The 19,157-nt window shown below is 46.2% G+C and overlaps 1 long non-coding RNA gene across 1 annotated transcript in view; it reads left to right on the top strand.

Moving 5' to 3' along the window:
• LOC144502826 (uncharacterized) overlaps positions 1–14,985 on the top strand; it is a 113,860-nt gene extending 98,875 nt beyond the window's left edge. Inside the window, exon 4 of the long non-coding RNA XR_013499390.1 lies at positions 14,899–14,985. This is a non-coding gene — a long non-coding RNA (uncharacterized LOC144502826). The remainder of the gene's footprint in view (positions 1–14,898) is intronic.
• The last annotated feature ends 4,172 nt before the right edge of the window (positions 14,986–19,157 follow it).

Consider the following 19,157-nt stretch of genomic DNA (forward strand, 5'->3'; position numbering starts at 1 on the left):
GACCCTCTGACAGTGCGGCACTCCCTCAGTACTGACCCACTGACAGTGCAGCACTCCCTCAGTACTGACCCTCTGACAGTGCGGCACTCCCTCAGTACTGACCCTCTGACAGTGCAGCACTCCCTCAGTACTGACCCTCTGACAGTGCGGCACTCCCTCAGTACTGACCCTCTGACAGTGCGGCACTCCCTCAGTACAGACCTTCTGACAGTGCGGCACTCCCTCAGCACTGACCCTCTGACAGTGCGGCACTCCCTCAGTACTGACCCTCTGACAGTGCGGCACTCCCTCAGTACTGACCCTCTGACAGTGCGGCACTCCCTCAGTACAGACCCTCTGACAGTGCGGCACTCCCTCAGTACAGACCCTCTGACAGTGCGGCACTCCCTCAGCACTGACCCTCTGACAGTGCGGCACTCCCTCAGCACTGACCCTCTGACAGTGCGGCACTCCCTCAGTACTGACCCACTGACAGTGCAGCACTCCCTCAGTACTGACCCTCTGACAGTGCGGCACTCCCTCAGTACTGACCCTCTGACAGTGCAGCACTCCCTCAGTACTGACCCTCTGACAGTGCGGCACTCCCTCAGTACTGACCCTCTGACAGTGCGGCACTCCCTCAGTACAGACCCTCTGACAGTGCGGCACTCCCTCAGCACTGACCCTCTGACAGTGCGGCACTCCCTCAGTACTGACCCTCTGACAGTGCGGCACTCCCTCAGTACTGACCCTCTGACAGTGCGGCACTCCCTCAGTACAGACCCTCTGACAGTGCGGCACTCCCTCAGTACAGATCCTCTGACAGTGCGGCACTCCCTCAGCACTGACCCTCTGAGAGTGCGGCACTCCCTCAGTACTGACCCTCTGAGAGTGCGGCACTCCCTCAGTACTGACCCTCTGACAGTGCAGCACTCCCTCAGTACTGACCCTCTGACAGTGCGGCACTCCCTCAGTACTGACCCTCTGACAGTGCGGCACTCCCTCAGTACTGACCCTCTGACAGTGCGGCACTCCCTCAGTACTGATCCGGTTACTTATGGTGGTGATGTCAGGCAGTAGTTTCTGCACCTCAGTGTTTTTCTGATTCACTGTTATAATTTCATCTCAGAATTCCACAAAATGAGAATTATTCCCGAGACTCAAGAACAGCTTCTTCCCTGCTGCCATCAGACATTTGAATGGACCTGCCTGATAAGTTGATCTTTCTCTACACCCTAGCTATGACTGTAACACTACATTCTGCACTCTCTCCTTTCCTTCTCCCCCTGTACTTTATGAAAGGTATACTTTGTCTGTATAACTTGCGTAGAACAATACTTTTCACTGTATACCAATGCATGTGACAATAATAAATTAAACTAAAGCTATTCAAATTACCCAATAGCAGAGAGACTGGTCCTCTGCCTCATGAAGGATGTATTGGACCTGGAGAGAGACACAATGCACATTTAAAAGAATGATACTGAGGTGAAAGGGTTAATTCCGAACACACGCTGCATGGCCCAGACTCGCATTCTCTTCGGTGTCGCAGATTAAGGGGTTGAAGTGTTTAAGGTGATTAAAGGATTTGATGAAACAGAGAAACAACTATTCCTTCTGGTTGGGGAGAGGTGGGGGGATTCTCTAAAGGTAAACTTGCAGGTTGAGTCCGTAATTAAGAAAGCAAATGTAATGTTGTCATTTATCTCAAGAGGCTTGGAATACAAAAGCAGGGATGTACTTCTGAGGCTTTATAAAGCACTGGTTAGGCCCCATTTGGAGTACTGTGAGCAATTTTGGGCCCCACACCTCAGGAAGGACATACTGGCACTGGAGCGGGTCCAGCGGAGATTCACACGGATGATCCCAGGAATGGTAGGCCTGACATACGATGAACGTCTGAGGATCGTGGGATTATATTCATTGGAGTTTAGGAGGTTGAGGGGAGATCTGATAGAAACTTACAAGATAATGAACGGCTTAGATAGGATGGACGTAGGGAAGTTGTTTCCATTAACAGGGGAGACTAGGACGCGGGGGCACAGCCTTAGAATAAAAGGGAGTCACTTTAGAACAGAGATGAGGAGAAATTTCTTCAGCCAGAGAGTGGTGGGTCTGTGGAATTCATTGCCACAGAGGGCTGTGGAGGCCGAGACGTTGAGCGTCTTCAAGACAGAAATTGATAAATTCTTGATTTCTCGAGGAATTAAGGGCTATGGGGAGAGAGCGGGTAAATGGAGTTGAAATCAACCATGATTGAATGGTGGAGTGGACTCGATGGGCCGAATGGCCTTACTTCCGCTCCTATGTCTTATGGTCTTATGGTCTTATGGGTGGGGGCGGAGGTTTTGGGGATGGGGTGTGGAGTGGACGGGAGGTGTGGGGGTGGGTTGGGATGGGTGGAGTGGATGGGGGGTGTGGGGGGAAGGGGGTGGGGGCGGGGGAGTGGCGGGTGGGACAGGCCAGAACAAGACGTCAGAATCTTCAAACTGGAGCCAGGGCTGTTGATTGGAGATATCAGGAGACAGTTCCTCACACAAAGGGGAAGAGAAATCTAGAACTTTCTCTTGTCTAAAAGGCTGCTGATGATGGGAGACAATCGGGAATTGCCGAACAGAAACTGATACAATGTCTAGTGGAGGAGATGAAGGGAAATGGAATCGAAGCCGGTAGAACGACACAAGTCAGCTAGCATCGAATGGAATGGTAGAACAACATCGAGGGACTGAATGGCCTCCTCCTGGCCCTGTCCTCCTCCTCCTTGGGGGAGATATCTTTCCACAGTACATTCAACAGAAGATCTTTATGGAACAAATGACACGTCGAGGGTTTATTATTCAGTGTAAAACTTTTGGCGCTCGTTAATGTTCGCATAAATTCTTAGTTATTTCCTTTTGACAGATGTCAATTTCATCAAAGAGCTCTCGCTGGACAGCTCACTTATGGAGTCAAATCCAAAGAAGAGCTATTTGTTCAGCTGCTTTTGCAACCCCCGATCTCTCATCCCGCTCCCTTCACCCACCATTTGTCTCCCATCTCCTCTGTAAACCCATCTGTCACTCACTCAATGCCCCTCAACATCCAACCCTTCACTCCTTGGGTTTTCACAGTGACTTCACTGCAGTGTTGATGTAAACCTGCTTGTGACACTAATAAATAAACTTTAAGCATTTGGCTGAATACATGTCGAGAATGCTGGCACCTCCCTGTCAGTTCCATCCTTTTCAAAATGGCCACCATCATCAACTCTTGACCAGAGCCAACCTGCCGCCTCATACAGCAGCTTGACTTCTCCACCGACTTCAACATAAACAAACATTCCTCAAGGAACCTCACAAATAGTCACCGAGAAGGATACTGTAATAAGTCCTCGGAGGCAGAAGTCCCTTCACCAAACTCCCTTTATTTACAAGTCTGACAACAGCGTACCGAGTGCTTTCAGTTAGCCGTCTACACTAGGAGTGCCAGAGGAACTGACACGCCTGGTTAGATACAAAGCAAGAGGCTTCCTGATTGGCCCGTCAATATGGCCCTTAATCAGGGAGTTCATATTCTAACAGGCCCACTGCAATCGCCTGATTAAGGTCATTATATATACAGAGCCAGAAAGAGAGAGACAGAGATTGCAGTGGGGAAGGACCTGGGGGCTTGGTCCAACGGATGAGAGTCAAGATGTTTTTTAAGATGTAGTGAGGTTTTAGGAGGTGATTCTTGAGAGTAGGTACTGCAGTATAAGGGTCTCGCTGGCACATGAAGGGTTAATGTTGGACTGGTTGCAGTATTGTTCACAAAGTAATGTAATAGAACACATGAGCCGCCCCCACCCCCGACAGTGTTCAGTGTAGTGTTGGACAGAGCTGTGTGTAGAAGCAAGCATGGAAACATCTAGTATTGACCTTTACTGTTCGATTCCTGGCTTGATTCCCGGTTCGATTCCTGGCCTGGGTTCCTGGCCTGGGAGTTTGCATGTTCTCCCCATATCTGCGTGGGTTTCCTCCAGGTGCTTCGGTTTCCTCCCGCACTCCAAAGATGTGCAGGTTATGTGCATTGGCCATGCTACATTGCCCCTTAATGTCCTGGGATGCATAGGTTAGAGGATTAGTGGGGTAAATATGTGGGGGTTTATGGGGATAGGGCCTCGATGGGATTGTGGTCGGTGTAGACTCGATGGGCTGAATGGCCTCCTTCTGCACTGTGGGGCTTCTATGATTCTATGATACCAATTTATATAGTCATAGTAATGAATAAACACTCGCTGTTGAACAACCTGAGACTATGAATACCTCAGTAAGACCTACTGAACACCTTATAACATGGTGGCAGCGAATGGAGCAACTCAAAACCTCAAAGAGACTGCAGGAGAAAATTAAAATCCTGGAAAACTAAACGAAAAATCAAAGAATCATTCTGACCTGAAAAAAAAAGTCACAGAGAATCTCCATAGAAAATCTTGGAAGCTGAAGGCAGAAATTAAATTCCACATTGCAGCAGAATGAATCCTGTAGAAACCCATCTTCAATACCCAGAGTGTGCAGAGGCAATAAAGCTAGCAGGGGGTAAACTGAACATTTTAAATTCCTGGACAACATGAACACTGAAAAACGTTAAATACTGTAGTGGTCTGAAATTGTTGTTTAAATCTGAATCTGAGGAACCTGATTTTGAGTTGGCGCCCGAACATGCGGCAACTGAGCCTCACTCCAAAGAAAGAGAGAAAAATAATTCATTAAAAATTAATCGGGATTGAGTGGGTATCTTGAAGAACAGTAAGAAGTCTCACAACACCAGGTTAAAGTCCAACAGGTTTATTTGGTAGCAAATACCATAAGCTTTCGGAGCGCTGCTCCTTCGTCAGATCCTTCGGAGGATCTGATGAAGGAGCAGCACGCTCCGAAAGCTTATGGTATTTGCTACCAAATAAACCTGTTGGACTTTAAGCTGGTGCTGTGAGACGTCTTACTGTGCCCACCTCAGTCCAATGCCGGCATCTCCACATCATATCTTGAAGAACCCAGCAGAAGCTGGGATTCTACACTTCCCAAAGCCGAGAACATTGCACTAAAGCGGGACAGACTAAAACTGACAAATGCAGCAAAACCCTGTGAGAAGAAGCCTACAGCAACACCATCTTTGATTTTCAGAAATCCCTTACAGCTGAACCTGCAATTTACAATTTTTAACCATAGATCACAACTCTACACCTCCAGATCAAATTGGACTTACTCAAGGCTCAGAGCAATAGACTGGAGGAGGATACAGAGATAGGGAGGGGGTGTAGGGGCTGGAAGAGGTTCCAGAGATAGGGAGGGATGTAGGGGCTGGAGGAGGTTACAGAGATAGGGAGGGGATGTAGGGGCTGGAGCAGGTTACAGAGATAGGGAGGGGGTGTAGGGGGCTGGAGGAGGTTACAGAGATAGAGAGGAGGTGTAGGGGCTGGAGGAGGTTACAGAGATAGGGAGGAGGTGTCGGGGCTGGAGGAGGTTGCAGAGATAGGGAGGGGGTGTAGGGGCTGGGGGAGGTTACAGAGATAGGGAGGATTGTGGGGCTGGGGGAGGTTACAGAGATAGGGAGGGGCGTAGGGGCTGGAGGAGGCTACAGAGATAGGGAGGGGTGTAGGGGCTGGAGGAGGTTACAGAGATAGGGAGGGGGTGTAGGGGCTAGAGGAGGTTACAGAGATAGGGAGGGGGTGTAGGGGCTGGAGGAGATTACAGAGATAGGGAAGGTTGTGGGGCTGGGGGAGGTTACAGAGATAGGGAGGGGGTGTAGGAGCTGGAGGAGGTTACAGAGATAGGGAAGGTTATGAGGGCTGGAGGAGGATACAGGGGGAGGGGTTATGCCAGTGAGGGATTTGGAAACAAGTTTGTGAATTTTAAATTTGAGGTGTTGTGGGTGAGGAGGTAAATGTGGGTGAGGGGGCAGGTTGACAATGGGCGAGTGCACTGAACAATTGGATCATAATCAGCCTGCTTACTAATGAGGTGGAAAAAGGCCAGATCCAGTTATTGAAGGTACTGTAGCGCTAACATTGCAGGGGCACGGGGAGGAGGGAGTGGGAGGGACACCATCTAACTGTAAATCTTCATTGAAAGGAAACTGGTTCCAACTGGTGAAACTTGTGTTTTTTATACTGCCTCCAGCCGATTCCTCCAAAGTTTCTCTGCTCCTTCCTCACTATACAACAATAGCGGGTACCCAATCACTGTCCAAGACACAAAATGCTCACCTTGTATTGGATACCTCCAGCCCCTATCACAATCCTGAAACAGTGTTAACGTATCATTTATCCACAAAACCTGCAGCTGTTATTGCTGAGCTTAACATCTGCAGCAACTCAGTGCCGGGTTATTTGGGGTTATGGGGCTAGGGTGGGATTGTTGTCGGTGCAGACTTGATGGGCCGAATGGTCTCCTTCTGTACTGTAGGGATTCTAAGCCGGGGAACCGGGCAGAGATTGAGTCAAATCGCTATTTCACTGGATAAGTTCACTGATCTGATAGACTACTCTTCACAGTCCACAGACCAGCTGTGGGGAAAACCAAACGAGGGGCAAATCGCCACAATAGATTATGGGCGGGATTTTACGGCCTTGCTCGGGCGAGACTGGAAATTCCCGCCCGAGGTCAGCAGAGATTTCCGTAGTTGGACCCTATCCCAGGCCGATTCCATGGCGGGCTCGGTGGTCGAGTTCCGATGTGTGTATTTGATTTAATAAAAGCAAAGTACTGCGGATGCTGAAAATCTGAAATAAAGACAGAAAGTGCTGAAAAATCTCAGCAGGTCTGGCAGCATCTGTGGGAAGGGAAACAGAATTAATGGGCGGAATTTTCCGGCTGTACCCGCCAGCGGGTCCTGCTGCCGTGAATGGAGATTTGGCTGAGCGCCAGTGTTTCCAGTCTGTGTGACTTCAGAGCTGTGCTCTGATGAGGAGTCATACAGACTCGAGATGTTAACTCGGTTTCTCTCTCCATGGGTGCCATGGCTGCCAGAGCGGCACTATCAGTCTTTATTTTGATGTTTAATGTATATGGAGCATTCGAGCCTCAGCGCTGACCTGTTACCTCAACTCCATCCGCCCACATTAGCTCAACAAATATCCCAATCGAATTAACCCCTATAATCCGGAGCCTTTAAAAAACTCTGCAGCTATTTGAGAGCGAGTGAAGAATTATTATCCTTCCGATAAACAGACAACGCTGGAAAATCTCAGCAGCTCTGACAACATCTGTGGAGAGAGATTAGAGCCAACGTTTTCGAGTCAGGATGACCCTTTGTTCCAGACTCGAAACGTTGGCTTCATTCTCTCTCCACCGACGCTGTCAGACCTGCTGAGATTTTCCAGCGTTTTCTGTTTTTTGTGTCAGATTCCAGCATCTGCGGTATTTTGCCTTTATCGCTGCCTTTCCAGATGTTTTCTAGCAGAAGTATTCTTTCTGATTGTATCACAGCTTGGTATGTCTCCTGCTCTGCCCGAGACCGCAAGAAACTGCAAAAGGTTATGAATGTAGCCCAATCCATCACGCAAACCAGCCTCCCATCCACTGACGCTGTCTACACTTCCTGCTGCCTCGGCAAAGCAGCCAGCATAATCAAGGACCCCACACACCCCGGACATTCTCTCTTCCACCTTCTTCCGTCGGGAAAAAGATACAAAAGTCTGAGGTCACGTGCCAACCGACTCAAGAACAGCTCCTTCCCTACTGCTGTCAGACTTTTGAATGGACCTACCTTGCATTAAGTTGATCTTTCTCTACACCGTAGCTATGACTGTAACACTACATTCTGTACGCTCTCCTTTCCTTCTCTATGAACGGTATGCTTTGTCTGTATAGTGCGCAAGGAACAATACTTTTCACTGTATATTAATACATGTGACAATAATAAATCAAATCAAATCAAATGTTCACAGAGCAGCAGGTTGTAATTTGCATTTTGTTGACAATGCTATCAGTTCTGACACAGCAATGACCTGCTCACTGACATTCACTTTGGGTTCTGCCAGGGTCACTCAGCTCCTGACCTCATTACAGCCTTGGATCAAACATGGACAAAAGACACTGGCCACAAGAGCAGGTCAGAGGCTAAGAATTCTGAGGAGAGTAGCTCACCTCTTGACTTCCAAAGCCTGTCCACCATCTGCAAGTCAAGAATGTGATGGAATACTCTCCACTTGCCTGGATGGGTGCAGCTCCAACAACGCTCAAGAAGCTCGACACCATCTAGGACAAAGCAGCCCGCTTGATTGGCTGCTTCCAACCACCACCTTCAACCCTCGCTCCCTTCACCACCGACGCACAGTGGCAGCAAAACCAAGAAGGACTTGGGCAATAGTTACATGGGAATTCCCTCCCTAACAGCACTGTGGGTGTACCTACACCACAGGGACTGCAGCGGTTCAAGAAAGCAACTCATCACCACCTTCTGAAGGGGCAATTAGAAATGGGAAATAAATGTGAGCCTGGCAAGCAATCGCCAAATCTATTACGAGCAAATGTTAGTTTTTGAGCAGTCATTTTGATGGATCTCATTATGTTAGGGCAGTTCGAAATCATTTCAATATAAATAACTTCGGATGATTTTCCTCAAGCCAATCAGTTGGGCGATCCCTTGAAAGAAAAAAAGTTGATTGTTCCAGTTTGATGAAAGGAGGGGGGCTGCAGAAGAAGGCAATGGCCAACGTCATCACTAAGTGTGATTCTGCCAACCTCCCCATTAGACATGCTGCATATGAGTTATGTAACTGTTCTGCAGATATCCATGTGATCAACACAGGGTTCAGTCTCCCGGCAATCCAAAATCTCCCTTGTCTTTGTCACATGAAACTTTACTTTGAACTTACATTGGAAATTTGGAATAAAACTCTTTGGTGCTTTCTGAAATAAAGCGCTGTTGTTGATGCAGGATATGTACATCCAGGTAATATTTATAATTCCTGTGGGGATTATCTAGCCCAACTGATTGGCTTGAGGAAAATCATCCGAAGTTATTTATATTGAAATGATTTCGAACTGCCCGAACATAATGAGATCCATTAAAATGATGCTCAAAAACTAACATTTGCTCGTAATAGATTTGGTGATCGTAGGAAGAGCTCCTTTGATGTGAGAAATCTAAAGACTGCATGAATTGCAAATCCCAGTTCTCTTGTAATAACTATTTTACAGATTACACCAACAAGATCCATGCCAGGAACTTCAAAGAGACAGAAACATCAGATTCTGACAAGATTCTGAAACGTGACTCATAAGGGATTTTAAGTATTTCTAATATTTCAGTTTCAGAAACAGCTTAAAGTAACATTTGCACCATGCATTGGATTGCGATTCTTATTTTGCTTCTGTATAATTATAAATCGCAAATAAATTTCACCACTGAATTTAGCCTGAACAATACAGACTGTCACAGGAAGGGATGCTTGATGTGCATATTCCAATGAAATATATCAGCTTAATGGGATACATGTAAATTATAGAAACATAGAAACTAGAAGTTGGAGTAGGCCATTCGGCTCTTCAAGCCTGCTCCAACATTCATTTTGGTCATGGCTGATCATCAAATTCAATATCCTGATCACACCTTTCTCCCATATCCCTGTATCCCCAAGAGCTATATTTAATTTCATTTTGAAATCAGACAACATTTTGGCCTCAACTACATTCTGTGGGAGTGAATTCCACACAGTCACCACCCTCTGGGTGAAGAAGTTTCTCCTCACCTCAGTTCTGAAAGGTTTACCCCTTATCCTCAAACTATGACCCCTAGTTCTGGACTCCCCCACCATTGGGAACATTTTTTCTGAATCTACCCTGTCTAACCCTGTTAGAATTTTATAAGTTTCTATGAGAACCCTCCTCACTCTTCTAAATTCCAATGAATATAATCCTAACCGACTTAGTCTCTCCTCATATGACAGACCTGCCATCCCAGGAATCAGTCTGGTAAACCTTCGCTGCACTCCCTCTATAACAAGGGCCATCCTTCCTCAGATAAGGACACCAAAACTGCACACAATACTCCAGGTGTGGCCTCACCAGCGCCCTATACAATTGCAGCAAAACATCCCTATCCTTATACTCAAATCCTCTCGCTATGAAGGCCAACATACCATTTGCCTTCTTTACTGCCTGCTGTACCTGCGCGCTTGCTTACTTATGTGCCATGATAAGACCATTCATTCCACACCTGAAGATATAAGTTTCAAGGAAAAGGGAGCTCTGATCTGAATATGAAAATGATATATTGATGTAGACACATGGTGAAAGAACGTCCAGACTTGCACATGTGACTCTGATTCTCATGTCAACCATCAAAGTCCAAACTTTAAAAATGCACAGGTTTAATTTTATCAAATGATAAAGAATGACAATGTGAAGATCAGTGTCAACCGAGATTAATTAATCTGCTCATAGTGAGTCTGCCTTTAATTGCTCACTGACCCACCGAGATTGGTGGCACACAGAGAGCTCAGAGCTCAACCCACGGATTTATATTAGTCTACACGCAGAGAGCATTCAAAGACAAGATTAGACTGTGAAAACTCACCACACACTTTTCATAGAATAAGAATGTCAGAACTAGGAGCAGGAGTAGGCCATCCAGCCCCTCGAGCCTGCTCCGCCATTCAATAAGATCATAGCTGAGCTTTTTGTGGACTCAGCTCCACTTACCCGCCCGCTCACCATAACCCTTAATTCCTTTACTGTTCAAAAATGTATCTATCCTTGCCTTAAAAACATTCAATGAGGTAGCGTCAACTGCTTCACTGGGCAGGGAATTCCACAGATTCACAACCCTTTGTGTGAAGAAGTTCCTCCTCAACTCAGTCCTAAATCTGCTTCCCCTTATTTTGAGGCCATGCCCCCTAGTTCTAGTTTCACCTGCCAGTGGAAACAACTTCCCTGCTTCTATCTTATCTATTCCCTTCATAATCTTATATGTTTCTATAAGATCTCCCCTCATTCTTCTGAATTCCAACGAGTATAGCCCTAGTCTACTCAGTTTCTCCTCATAAGCCAACCCTCTCATCTCCAGAATCAACCTCGTGAATCTCCTCTGCACCCCCTCCAGTATATCCTTTCTCAAGCAAGGAGACCAAAACTGTACACAGTACTCCTGGTGTGGCCTCACCAGCACCTTATACAGCTGCAACATAACCTCCCTGTTTTTAAACTCCATCCGTCTAGCAATGAAGGACAAAATTCCATTTGCCTTCTTAATTACCTGCTGCACCTGCAAACCAACTCCTTGAGATTCATGCACAAGGACACCCAGGTCCCCCTGCGCAGCAGCATGCTGCAATATTTTACCATTTAAATAATAGTCCATTTTGCTGTTATTCCTACCACAATGGATGACCTCACATTTACCAACATTGTACTCCATCTGCCAGACCCTCGCCCACTCACTTAGACTATCTATATCCCTTTGCAGACTTTCAGCATCCTCTGCACACTTTGCTCTGCCACTCATCTTAGTGACATCTGCGAATTTTGACACATTACACTTGGTCCCCAACTCCAAATCATCGATGTAAATCGTAAACAATTGTGGTCCCAACACTGATCCCTGAGGCACACCACTAGTCACTGATCACCAACCAGAAAAACACCATTTACCCCCAGTCTTTGTTTTCTGTTAGTTAACCAATCCTCTATCCATGCTAATACATTACCCGTAACACCGTGCACTTTATCTTATGTGTCTTTGGTGCGGCACCTTGTCAAATGCCTTCTGGAAATCCAGATACACCACATCCACAGGTTCCCCATTGTCCACTGCACATGTAATGTTCTCAAAGAATTCCACCAAATTAGTCAAACATGACCTTCCCTTCATGAACTCATGCTGCGTCTTACCAATGGGAGAATTTATATCCAGATGTCTCACTATTTTTTCCATAGAATCATGGAATCCGATTAGAATCATAGAATCCCTATAGTGCAGAAGTAGGCCATTCGGCCCATCGAGCCTGAATCGACCACAATCCCACCCAGGCCCTGTCCCCGTAACCCCATGTATTTACCCTGTTAATCCCCCTGACACTCAGGGTCAATTTAGCATGGCCAATCCACCTAACCTGCACATCTTTAGAGTGTGAGGGGAAACCGGAGCACCCGGAGGAAACCCACGCAGACACGGGGAGAATGTGCAAACTCCACACAGACAGTGACCCAAGCCAGGAATCGAACCCGAGTCCCTGGCGTTGTGAGGCAGCGGTGCTAACCACTGTGCTACCCTGGTTTTATGGGCAGTTAAAGTCAACTGAAGATTGGTTAGAATTTATATTTCTGAAGCACCTTTCACAGCCCTTGGATTTCCAGAAGTGCTTTGCCACCAATGAAATACTTCTTGTAATGTAGGGAAACTTGGCAGCCAATTTGCGCACAGCAGGATCCCGCAAGTGGCGATGTGCTAAATGACTGGGTTTGGGGTGCATCCATTTCTCACACTTCTTTTGCCCCACCTCATTAATGCCTCGCCCCCAGACTGGGGGTTCCAATGGAGGAGGGGATCAGCTTTATCATCATCACTCTGAACAAGCACACTCTCCAGTAATTAATCTCTAACATATTAACGATGATTCAATGCTGGTTATTGAATTGATAAGCTCTCGGACTGAATCATTACTCGATCCCACCCTGCTGCTAAGGGACGGTTATGGTTTATATAACTCCCCATATAGCCCATAAGCTCAACAACCTGCATTTAGATAGCCACTTTAACTTTCTAATGTACTTCACCAGAGTGTGATCAGACAATCAAAGGAAATTTGGCATGTCAGCTACGACTCTCACCAACTTTTACAGATGCACCATAGAAAGCATTCTTTCTAGTTGTATCACAGCTTGGTATGGCTCCTGCTCTTCCCAAGACCGCAAGAAACTACAAAAGGTCGTGAATGTAGCCCAATCCATCACGCAAACCAGCCTCCCATCCACTGACGCTGTCTACACTTTCCGCTGCCTCGGCAAAACAGCCAGCACAATTAACGACCCCACACACTCTGGACATTCTCTCTTCCACCTTCTTCCATCGGGAAAAAGATACAAAAGTCTGAGGTCACGTACCAACCGACTCAAGAACAGCTTCTTCCCTGCTGCCATCAGACTTTTGAATGGACCTACCTCACATTAAGTTGATCTTTCTCTACACCCTAGCTATGACTGTAACACTACATTCTGCACCCTCTCCTTTCCTTCTCTATGAATGGTATGCTTTGTCTGTATAGCGCGCAGAAAACAATAATAAAAGCAAATTACTGCGGATGCTGGAATCTGAAACCAAAAGAGGAAATGCTGGAAAATCTCAGCGGGTCTGGCAGCATCTGTAAGGAGAGGAAAGAGCTGACGTTTCGAGTCCATATGACCCTTTGTCAAAGCTTTGATGAAACGTCAGCTCTTTTCTCTCCTTACAGATTCTGCCAGACCTGCTGAGATTTTCCAGCATTTTCTCTCTTTTGGGCGCAAGAGACAATACGTTTTCACTTTATACTAATACATATGACAATAATAAATCAGCACAATAACCGTTCTGCCTGCTCTTTGAGAGAGCTGTCCAATTCATCGCACTCATGCTACTCTTCCCCCATAGCCCTGCAAACCAAACACTGAGCCACATCAGGAGATATTAAGGTTGGTCACCAAACACTGCGTCAAAGAGTCAGTGTTAATAAATGCCTCATAGGATGAGAGAGTGGGGAGCAGGGGAGAGAGGTTTCCGGAAGGAATTCCAGGGTATAGAGAACCAAGCAGTTGAAAGCACAAGCCTCCTACAGCCCCTAGCAAGCTCCGAGGTCTCTCTATTCCCTCAATTCTGGCACATCCTCAATTTTAATCACTAAATGAGGCATGTGCCAGAATTGAGGGAGAACAGAGATCTCTGAGCTTGCTAGGGGCTGTAGGAGGCTAGAGAGATAGGGAGGGGTAAGCCTACGGAGCGATTTGAATATAAGGATAATTCCTTTTTTTATTCAATCCCTAGTTGCCCGAAGGCAGTTGAGAGTCGACCACATTGCTGTGGGTCTGGAGTCACATGTAGGCCAGACCGGGTAAGGATGGCAGATTCCCTTCCCTCAAGGACATTAGTGAAGCAGATGGGGTTTTTCCGACAATCAATTCATGGTCATCAGTAGATTCCAGATATATTTATTGAATTCACATTCCACCATCTGCCGTGGCGGGTTTCGAACCTGGATCTGCAAAACATTAGCTGAGTTTCTGGATTAATAGTCTAGTGACAATACCACTAGGCCATCGCCTCCCCAATTTGGAAGTTGAGATGTTGCTAGACTGAGAGCCAATGCTATAAATTCTTCACATTAAAGGCGCTATATAAATACAGGTTGCTATTTCTATTCAGTGAGCACACATACCAGGGCGCGCATCACTTGTGAAGAGTGACTCATTTACTGTGGATATGGAGAAATAATTCGAGTTCAAGAGAGTTGTTCCTCCAGCCAGTTAAATATTTGGTTTTAGGGGCAGTTAAAATCAGACAGAATTCCTCATACCCACGTGTACCACCAACCTGAATACAGAGAAACTGCACCAAACAACTACACATCCATCACAGTGTGCCAGCTGTGGCTCAATGTTCCGCACGCTGACCTGACTCAGAGGTTGTGGGTTCAAGTCCCACTCCAGAAATTAGAATATAAAATCAAGGGCGGTAGCACAGTGGTTATCACTGCTGCCTCACAGCGCCAGGGATCCAGGTTCGTTTTCCAGCTTCCTGTCTGTGTGGAGTCTACATGTTCTCCCCGTGTCTGCGTGCGTTTCCTCTGGGTGCTCTGGTTTCCTCCCACATTCTGAAAGGTGTGCTGGCTCGGTGCACTGACCTGAACAGGTGGTGACTAGGGGAAATTCACAATAACTTCATTGCAGTGTTAATGTACTTGTGACTAATAAATATACTTTACTTTAGGTTGTCACTGCATTGGAGTACTGAGGGAGTGCTGCACTGTGGAAGAAGACACCATATTATGGATGAATTGTTAAATTAAGACACTGCTTATCTGCTCAAGTGGACACTGGTGATCCCAGAAGAGGTGGGGGGGGAGATTTTCCTTGATGACCTGGGCAATATTTAGGTCCTCCTCAAATTGTCATGCTGTTATAATGATAAAAGGCATCAATTGCTCATAAGGGATTGGGTAAACACTCATTTCGACTGGGCACATGTGAACATTTATAGAAAGGTAAAAAGTTTGAAGGCATCCGTAGCAGAGCTGTGTGTGTTTATCACTTAAAGGCATTTTACAACAGTCCTTCCTTTTTAAAAATACTTCCAAAGAAGTAAAACCTTTTACAATGCTTGCTCGTGTTCAGTTACTGTTATGTAATCTTTGCCACCTCGTAGTCTTCGGATGGGAAGATTTGCAAGAGAGACAGTCTATTGGTCTGGCATGAACAATGACACTATTATGATGTAAGTGTATAAGAGGAGAAGAAGTGTGATCGATATTCCACTTCTCACACCTATCCTGAAGTGGCTTATCAATAAATTGAATAATAAAGACAGGGGAGCTGTAATTCCTTCCCACCTGTGGCACTATCTGCGATCCTGTTTGTGGGAGAGGGTTCAGGGTGTCAACGTACTCTCCTGAGAGACATTCTTAAATAGTTCTTCCAGCTTCATCTGCCTCATCAACGTTGGTTTATGTTTTATAACTCTGCCATTTATTTTTTAGACTGACATTATTTTACGTATAAATGCATGCTGTTTGAGTATATCGATCAACCTGTCACACATTTTAATAAAATCATCGATGGAAACTTTACCAGATTCACAATGTCTTCCTCTTCATCACTGTTTTTATCAAGTTGATTTTAGCGCAAGGCGGAGTACAGGAAAGAGATAGAGAATCTGGTGAACTGGTGCAACGGCAATAATCTCTCCCTCAATGTCAACAAACGAAGGAGATTGTCATCGACTTCAGGAAGCGGAGTGGAGAGCATGCCCCTGTCTACATCAATGGTGCTAAAGTAGAAATGATCGAGAGCTTCAGGTTTCTAGTGTCCAGATCAGCAACAACCTGTCCTGGTTGGTAGGGGTGGCACGGTGGCACAGTGGTTAGCATTACTGTCTCACAGTGCCAGGGACCCGGGTTCGATTCCCGACTTGGGTCACTGTCAGTGTGGAGTTTGCACATTCTCCCTGTGTCTGCGTGGGTTTCCTCTGGGTGCTCCGGTTTCCTCCCACAGGCTGAAAAACATGCTGGTTAGGTGCATTGACCCGGACAGGCGCTGGAGTGTGGCAACTAGGGGGATTTCACAGTAATTTCATTGTTAATGTAAGCCTTACTTGTGACTAATAAATAAAAAACTCTTGGTCCCCCTATGCCGACACTATAGTTAAGAAAGCCCATCAACTATTTTCTTAGAAGACGAAGGAAATTTGTCATGCCAGCTACGATTCTCACCAACGTTTACAGATGCGCCATAGAAAGCATTCTTTCTGGTTGTATCACAGCTTGGTATGGCTCCTGCTCTGCCCAAGACCGCAAGGAACTACAAAAGGTCGCGAATGTAGCCCAATCCATCACACAAACCAGCCTCCCATCCATTGACTCTGTCTACACTTCCCGCTGCCTCGGCAAAGCAGCCAGCATAATTAAGGACCCCACGCACCCTGGACATACTCGGCGGGATTTTACGACTTCGCTCGGGCAAGATCGTAAAGTCCCACCCAAGGCCAACGGAGAATTCCGTTCTGCGAGCTTCACCAACCCCGATTCCGGGGTGGGCGAGGTGATAAACTTCCGACCATTCTCTTCCACCTTCTTCCGTCGGGAAAAAGATACAAGAGTCTGAGGACGTACCAACCGACTCAAGAAAAAGCTTCTTCCCTGGGACATTTGCTCTTCCCGATTACAGCCAATTTCTATTTGAGTGCCCCAGTCACATTGGCACAACCAAAGACAGTCAACCTATCCTGAGCACCCTTAACACCCATTGGTGCACTCTCCTCAGCTGCTGCTAGCATTTTCCTAGGGACTGATCACCAGAACAGACTCGATTGGTCGGCAGTGTAAACTTGTTCAGGTGAAAGGCTTTCATCTGAAATTAGCAGAGCAAACTCATCGATACATTTTTCAGCAGCAGCACGGTCTGGGGAGGTGGTGGCACAGTGGTATTGTCACTGGACTGGTAATCCAGGGTAATGCTCTGGATTCCGGGTTCGAATCCCACCATGGCAGTTGGTGAAATTTGAATTCAATAAAAAATCTGTCAATGAAACCATTAAATTGTAAAACCTCATCTGGGTTACTGACGTCCTTTATCTGCCGTCCTAACCTCCCTCTCTGTCTTACATGTGACTCCACATGGTTGACTCTTCAATGCCCAAACATGCCACTCGGTTCAAGGGCAATTAGGGCGGGGCAGTAAATGTTGGCCCAGCCAGCGATGCCCACATCCCATGAATAGAAAAAGATACTTTATCACCACAAACTTCCACAGATTTGATACCATGACATTGCTGAATTTCTGCATCAGCCAGTGGTGTATTCACAAGCTTCAGTTCTTTGTGTTAGACCTTGCTGCACATTCAATGGGTCAGTCAGCCTTTCACTCCTGCGCTGACAAATCCACTGCATCTCAACACCATCTTGTTCAGAATCTTCCAACCGATGTGAAGTCTTCCTGTTATTCAATAACTTTTGTGAATCACTTACAATATAAAATGTCAATAATTTGCTTTATCTGAACATACAAATGAGGAGTGGGAGTGGGCCACTCGGCCCCTCGAGCTGTCTCCACCGTTCAGTAAGATCGTGGCTGACCTGATTTTTAACCTCAATCCATGGCCATGAATTTTCCGGCTGTTCATGCCCTGTTGCCATGGCAAACGGGGACAGAGAATTTGGCTCTCAGCTGAATCTCCATTCACTGCAGCGGGACTGGAGAATCCCGCCGGCGTGAATGGCTGGAAAATTCCAGCCCATGTTTCTGCCTCCTCTGATAACCATTCACCCCCTTGCTTATCGAGAATCTATCTAGCTCTGCCTTAAAGATGTTCAAAGACTCTGCCTCTACCGCCTTTTGAGGAAGAGAATTCCAAATACTCACAACGCTCTGAGAGCAAAGGTTTTCCTCATCTCTGTATTAAATGAGCAACCCATTATTTTTAAACAGTGACCCCTTTCTGTTACTTTAAATGGTATATGTGGTGATACGCACCCCATACCCCTCACTCAATTGCCTCTCAGATACACCACAGTCACGTTTCTGCAATAACTCTACTTCCTTAAATGCAATTATACATGCTTTTCCTTTTCCCATTGTTAACCACAAGGGTGTCTGATGGTCTTTTTGACATGTTCACCACAAAAATTGCAAGGTAAACAGTGTAAACAATTAGACTTCCCGCACTAAAGGTCAACGAGGTTCAAAACGAGTGCGGTTTTTGGATGCGCTCAGTTTTTGGACTTAGGGATAAAGGATACTCGACCTGTAATTCCAACTTTGGCAAACATTTGTGATGGAAATGTGCGTTCACTACTCATCATCTCACTGTGCACATCACTGTCATTTTCTGCTTTGTCAATAACCTCAAGTATATTAAGTAGTCTCACAACACCAGGTCAACACCTGGTGTTGTGAGACTTCTTACTGTGCCCACCCCAGTCCAACGCCGACATCTCCGTATCATGACCATATGTATATGTTTTTGATGGGATACTGGATGGTTATTCTTGTTGTTTGAAGGTTGTGTACAGTCTGTTTGGATTGGTACATGGTTCTTTGTACCTGCCCTGTTTGACCTCTGCTGAAAACGATGTCATGTTTTATAATGATATAAAGACACCAATCGCTCACAAGGGATTGGATAAACACATTGTTCATTTATTTAGACTCGGCACCTGTGAACATTTATATACAGGTGGGAAGCATGAAGACATCAGCGGCAGAGCTGTGTATGCTGTGTTCTGCTCACAGGCCAAAGTGAAACTGAGACTGGCTCACATGACACATTTCCCTTCCAGTAATGTCATGCTGCTATTTCCTAAAGAGATATTACAACACGACCAGCATCTGAGCAAATATTATCTACTCATTACGACATTGCTGCTTGTGGGAGCTTGCTGTGCACCAAGTTGCTGCCATGTTTCTTACATTACGTCCAAAGATGTGCGGGTTAGGTTGATTGGCCAGGTTAAAAATTGCCCCTTAGAGTCCTCA

This window comes from Mustelus asterias, chromosome 13, assembly GCF_964213995.1.
Source record: "Mustelus asterias chromosome 13, sMusAst1.hap1.1, whole genome shotgun sequence".
NCBI lineage: Eukaryota > Metazoa > Chordata > Chondrichthyes > Carcharhiniformes > Triakidae > Mustelus > Mustelus asterias.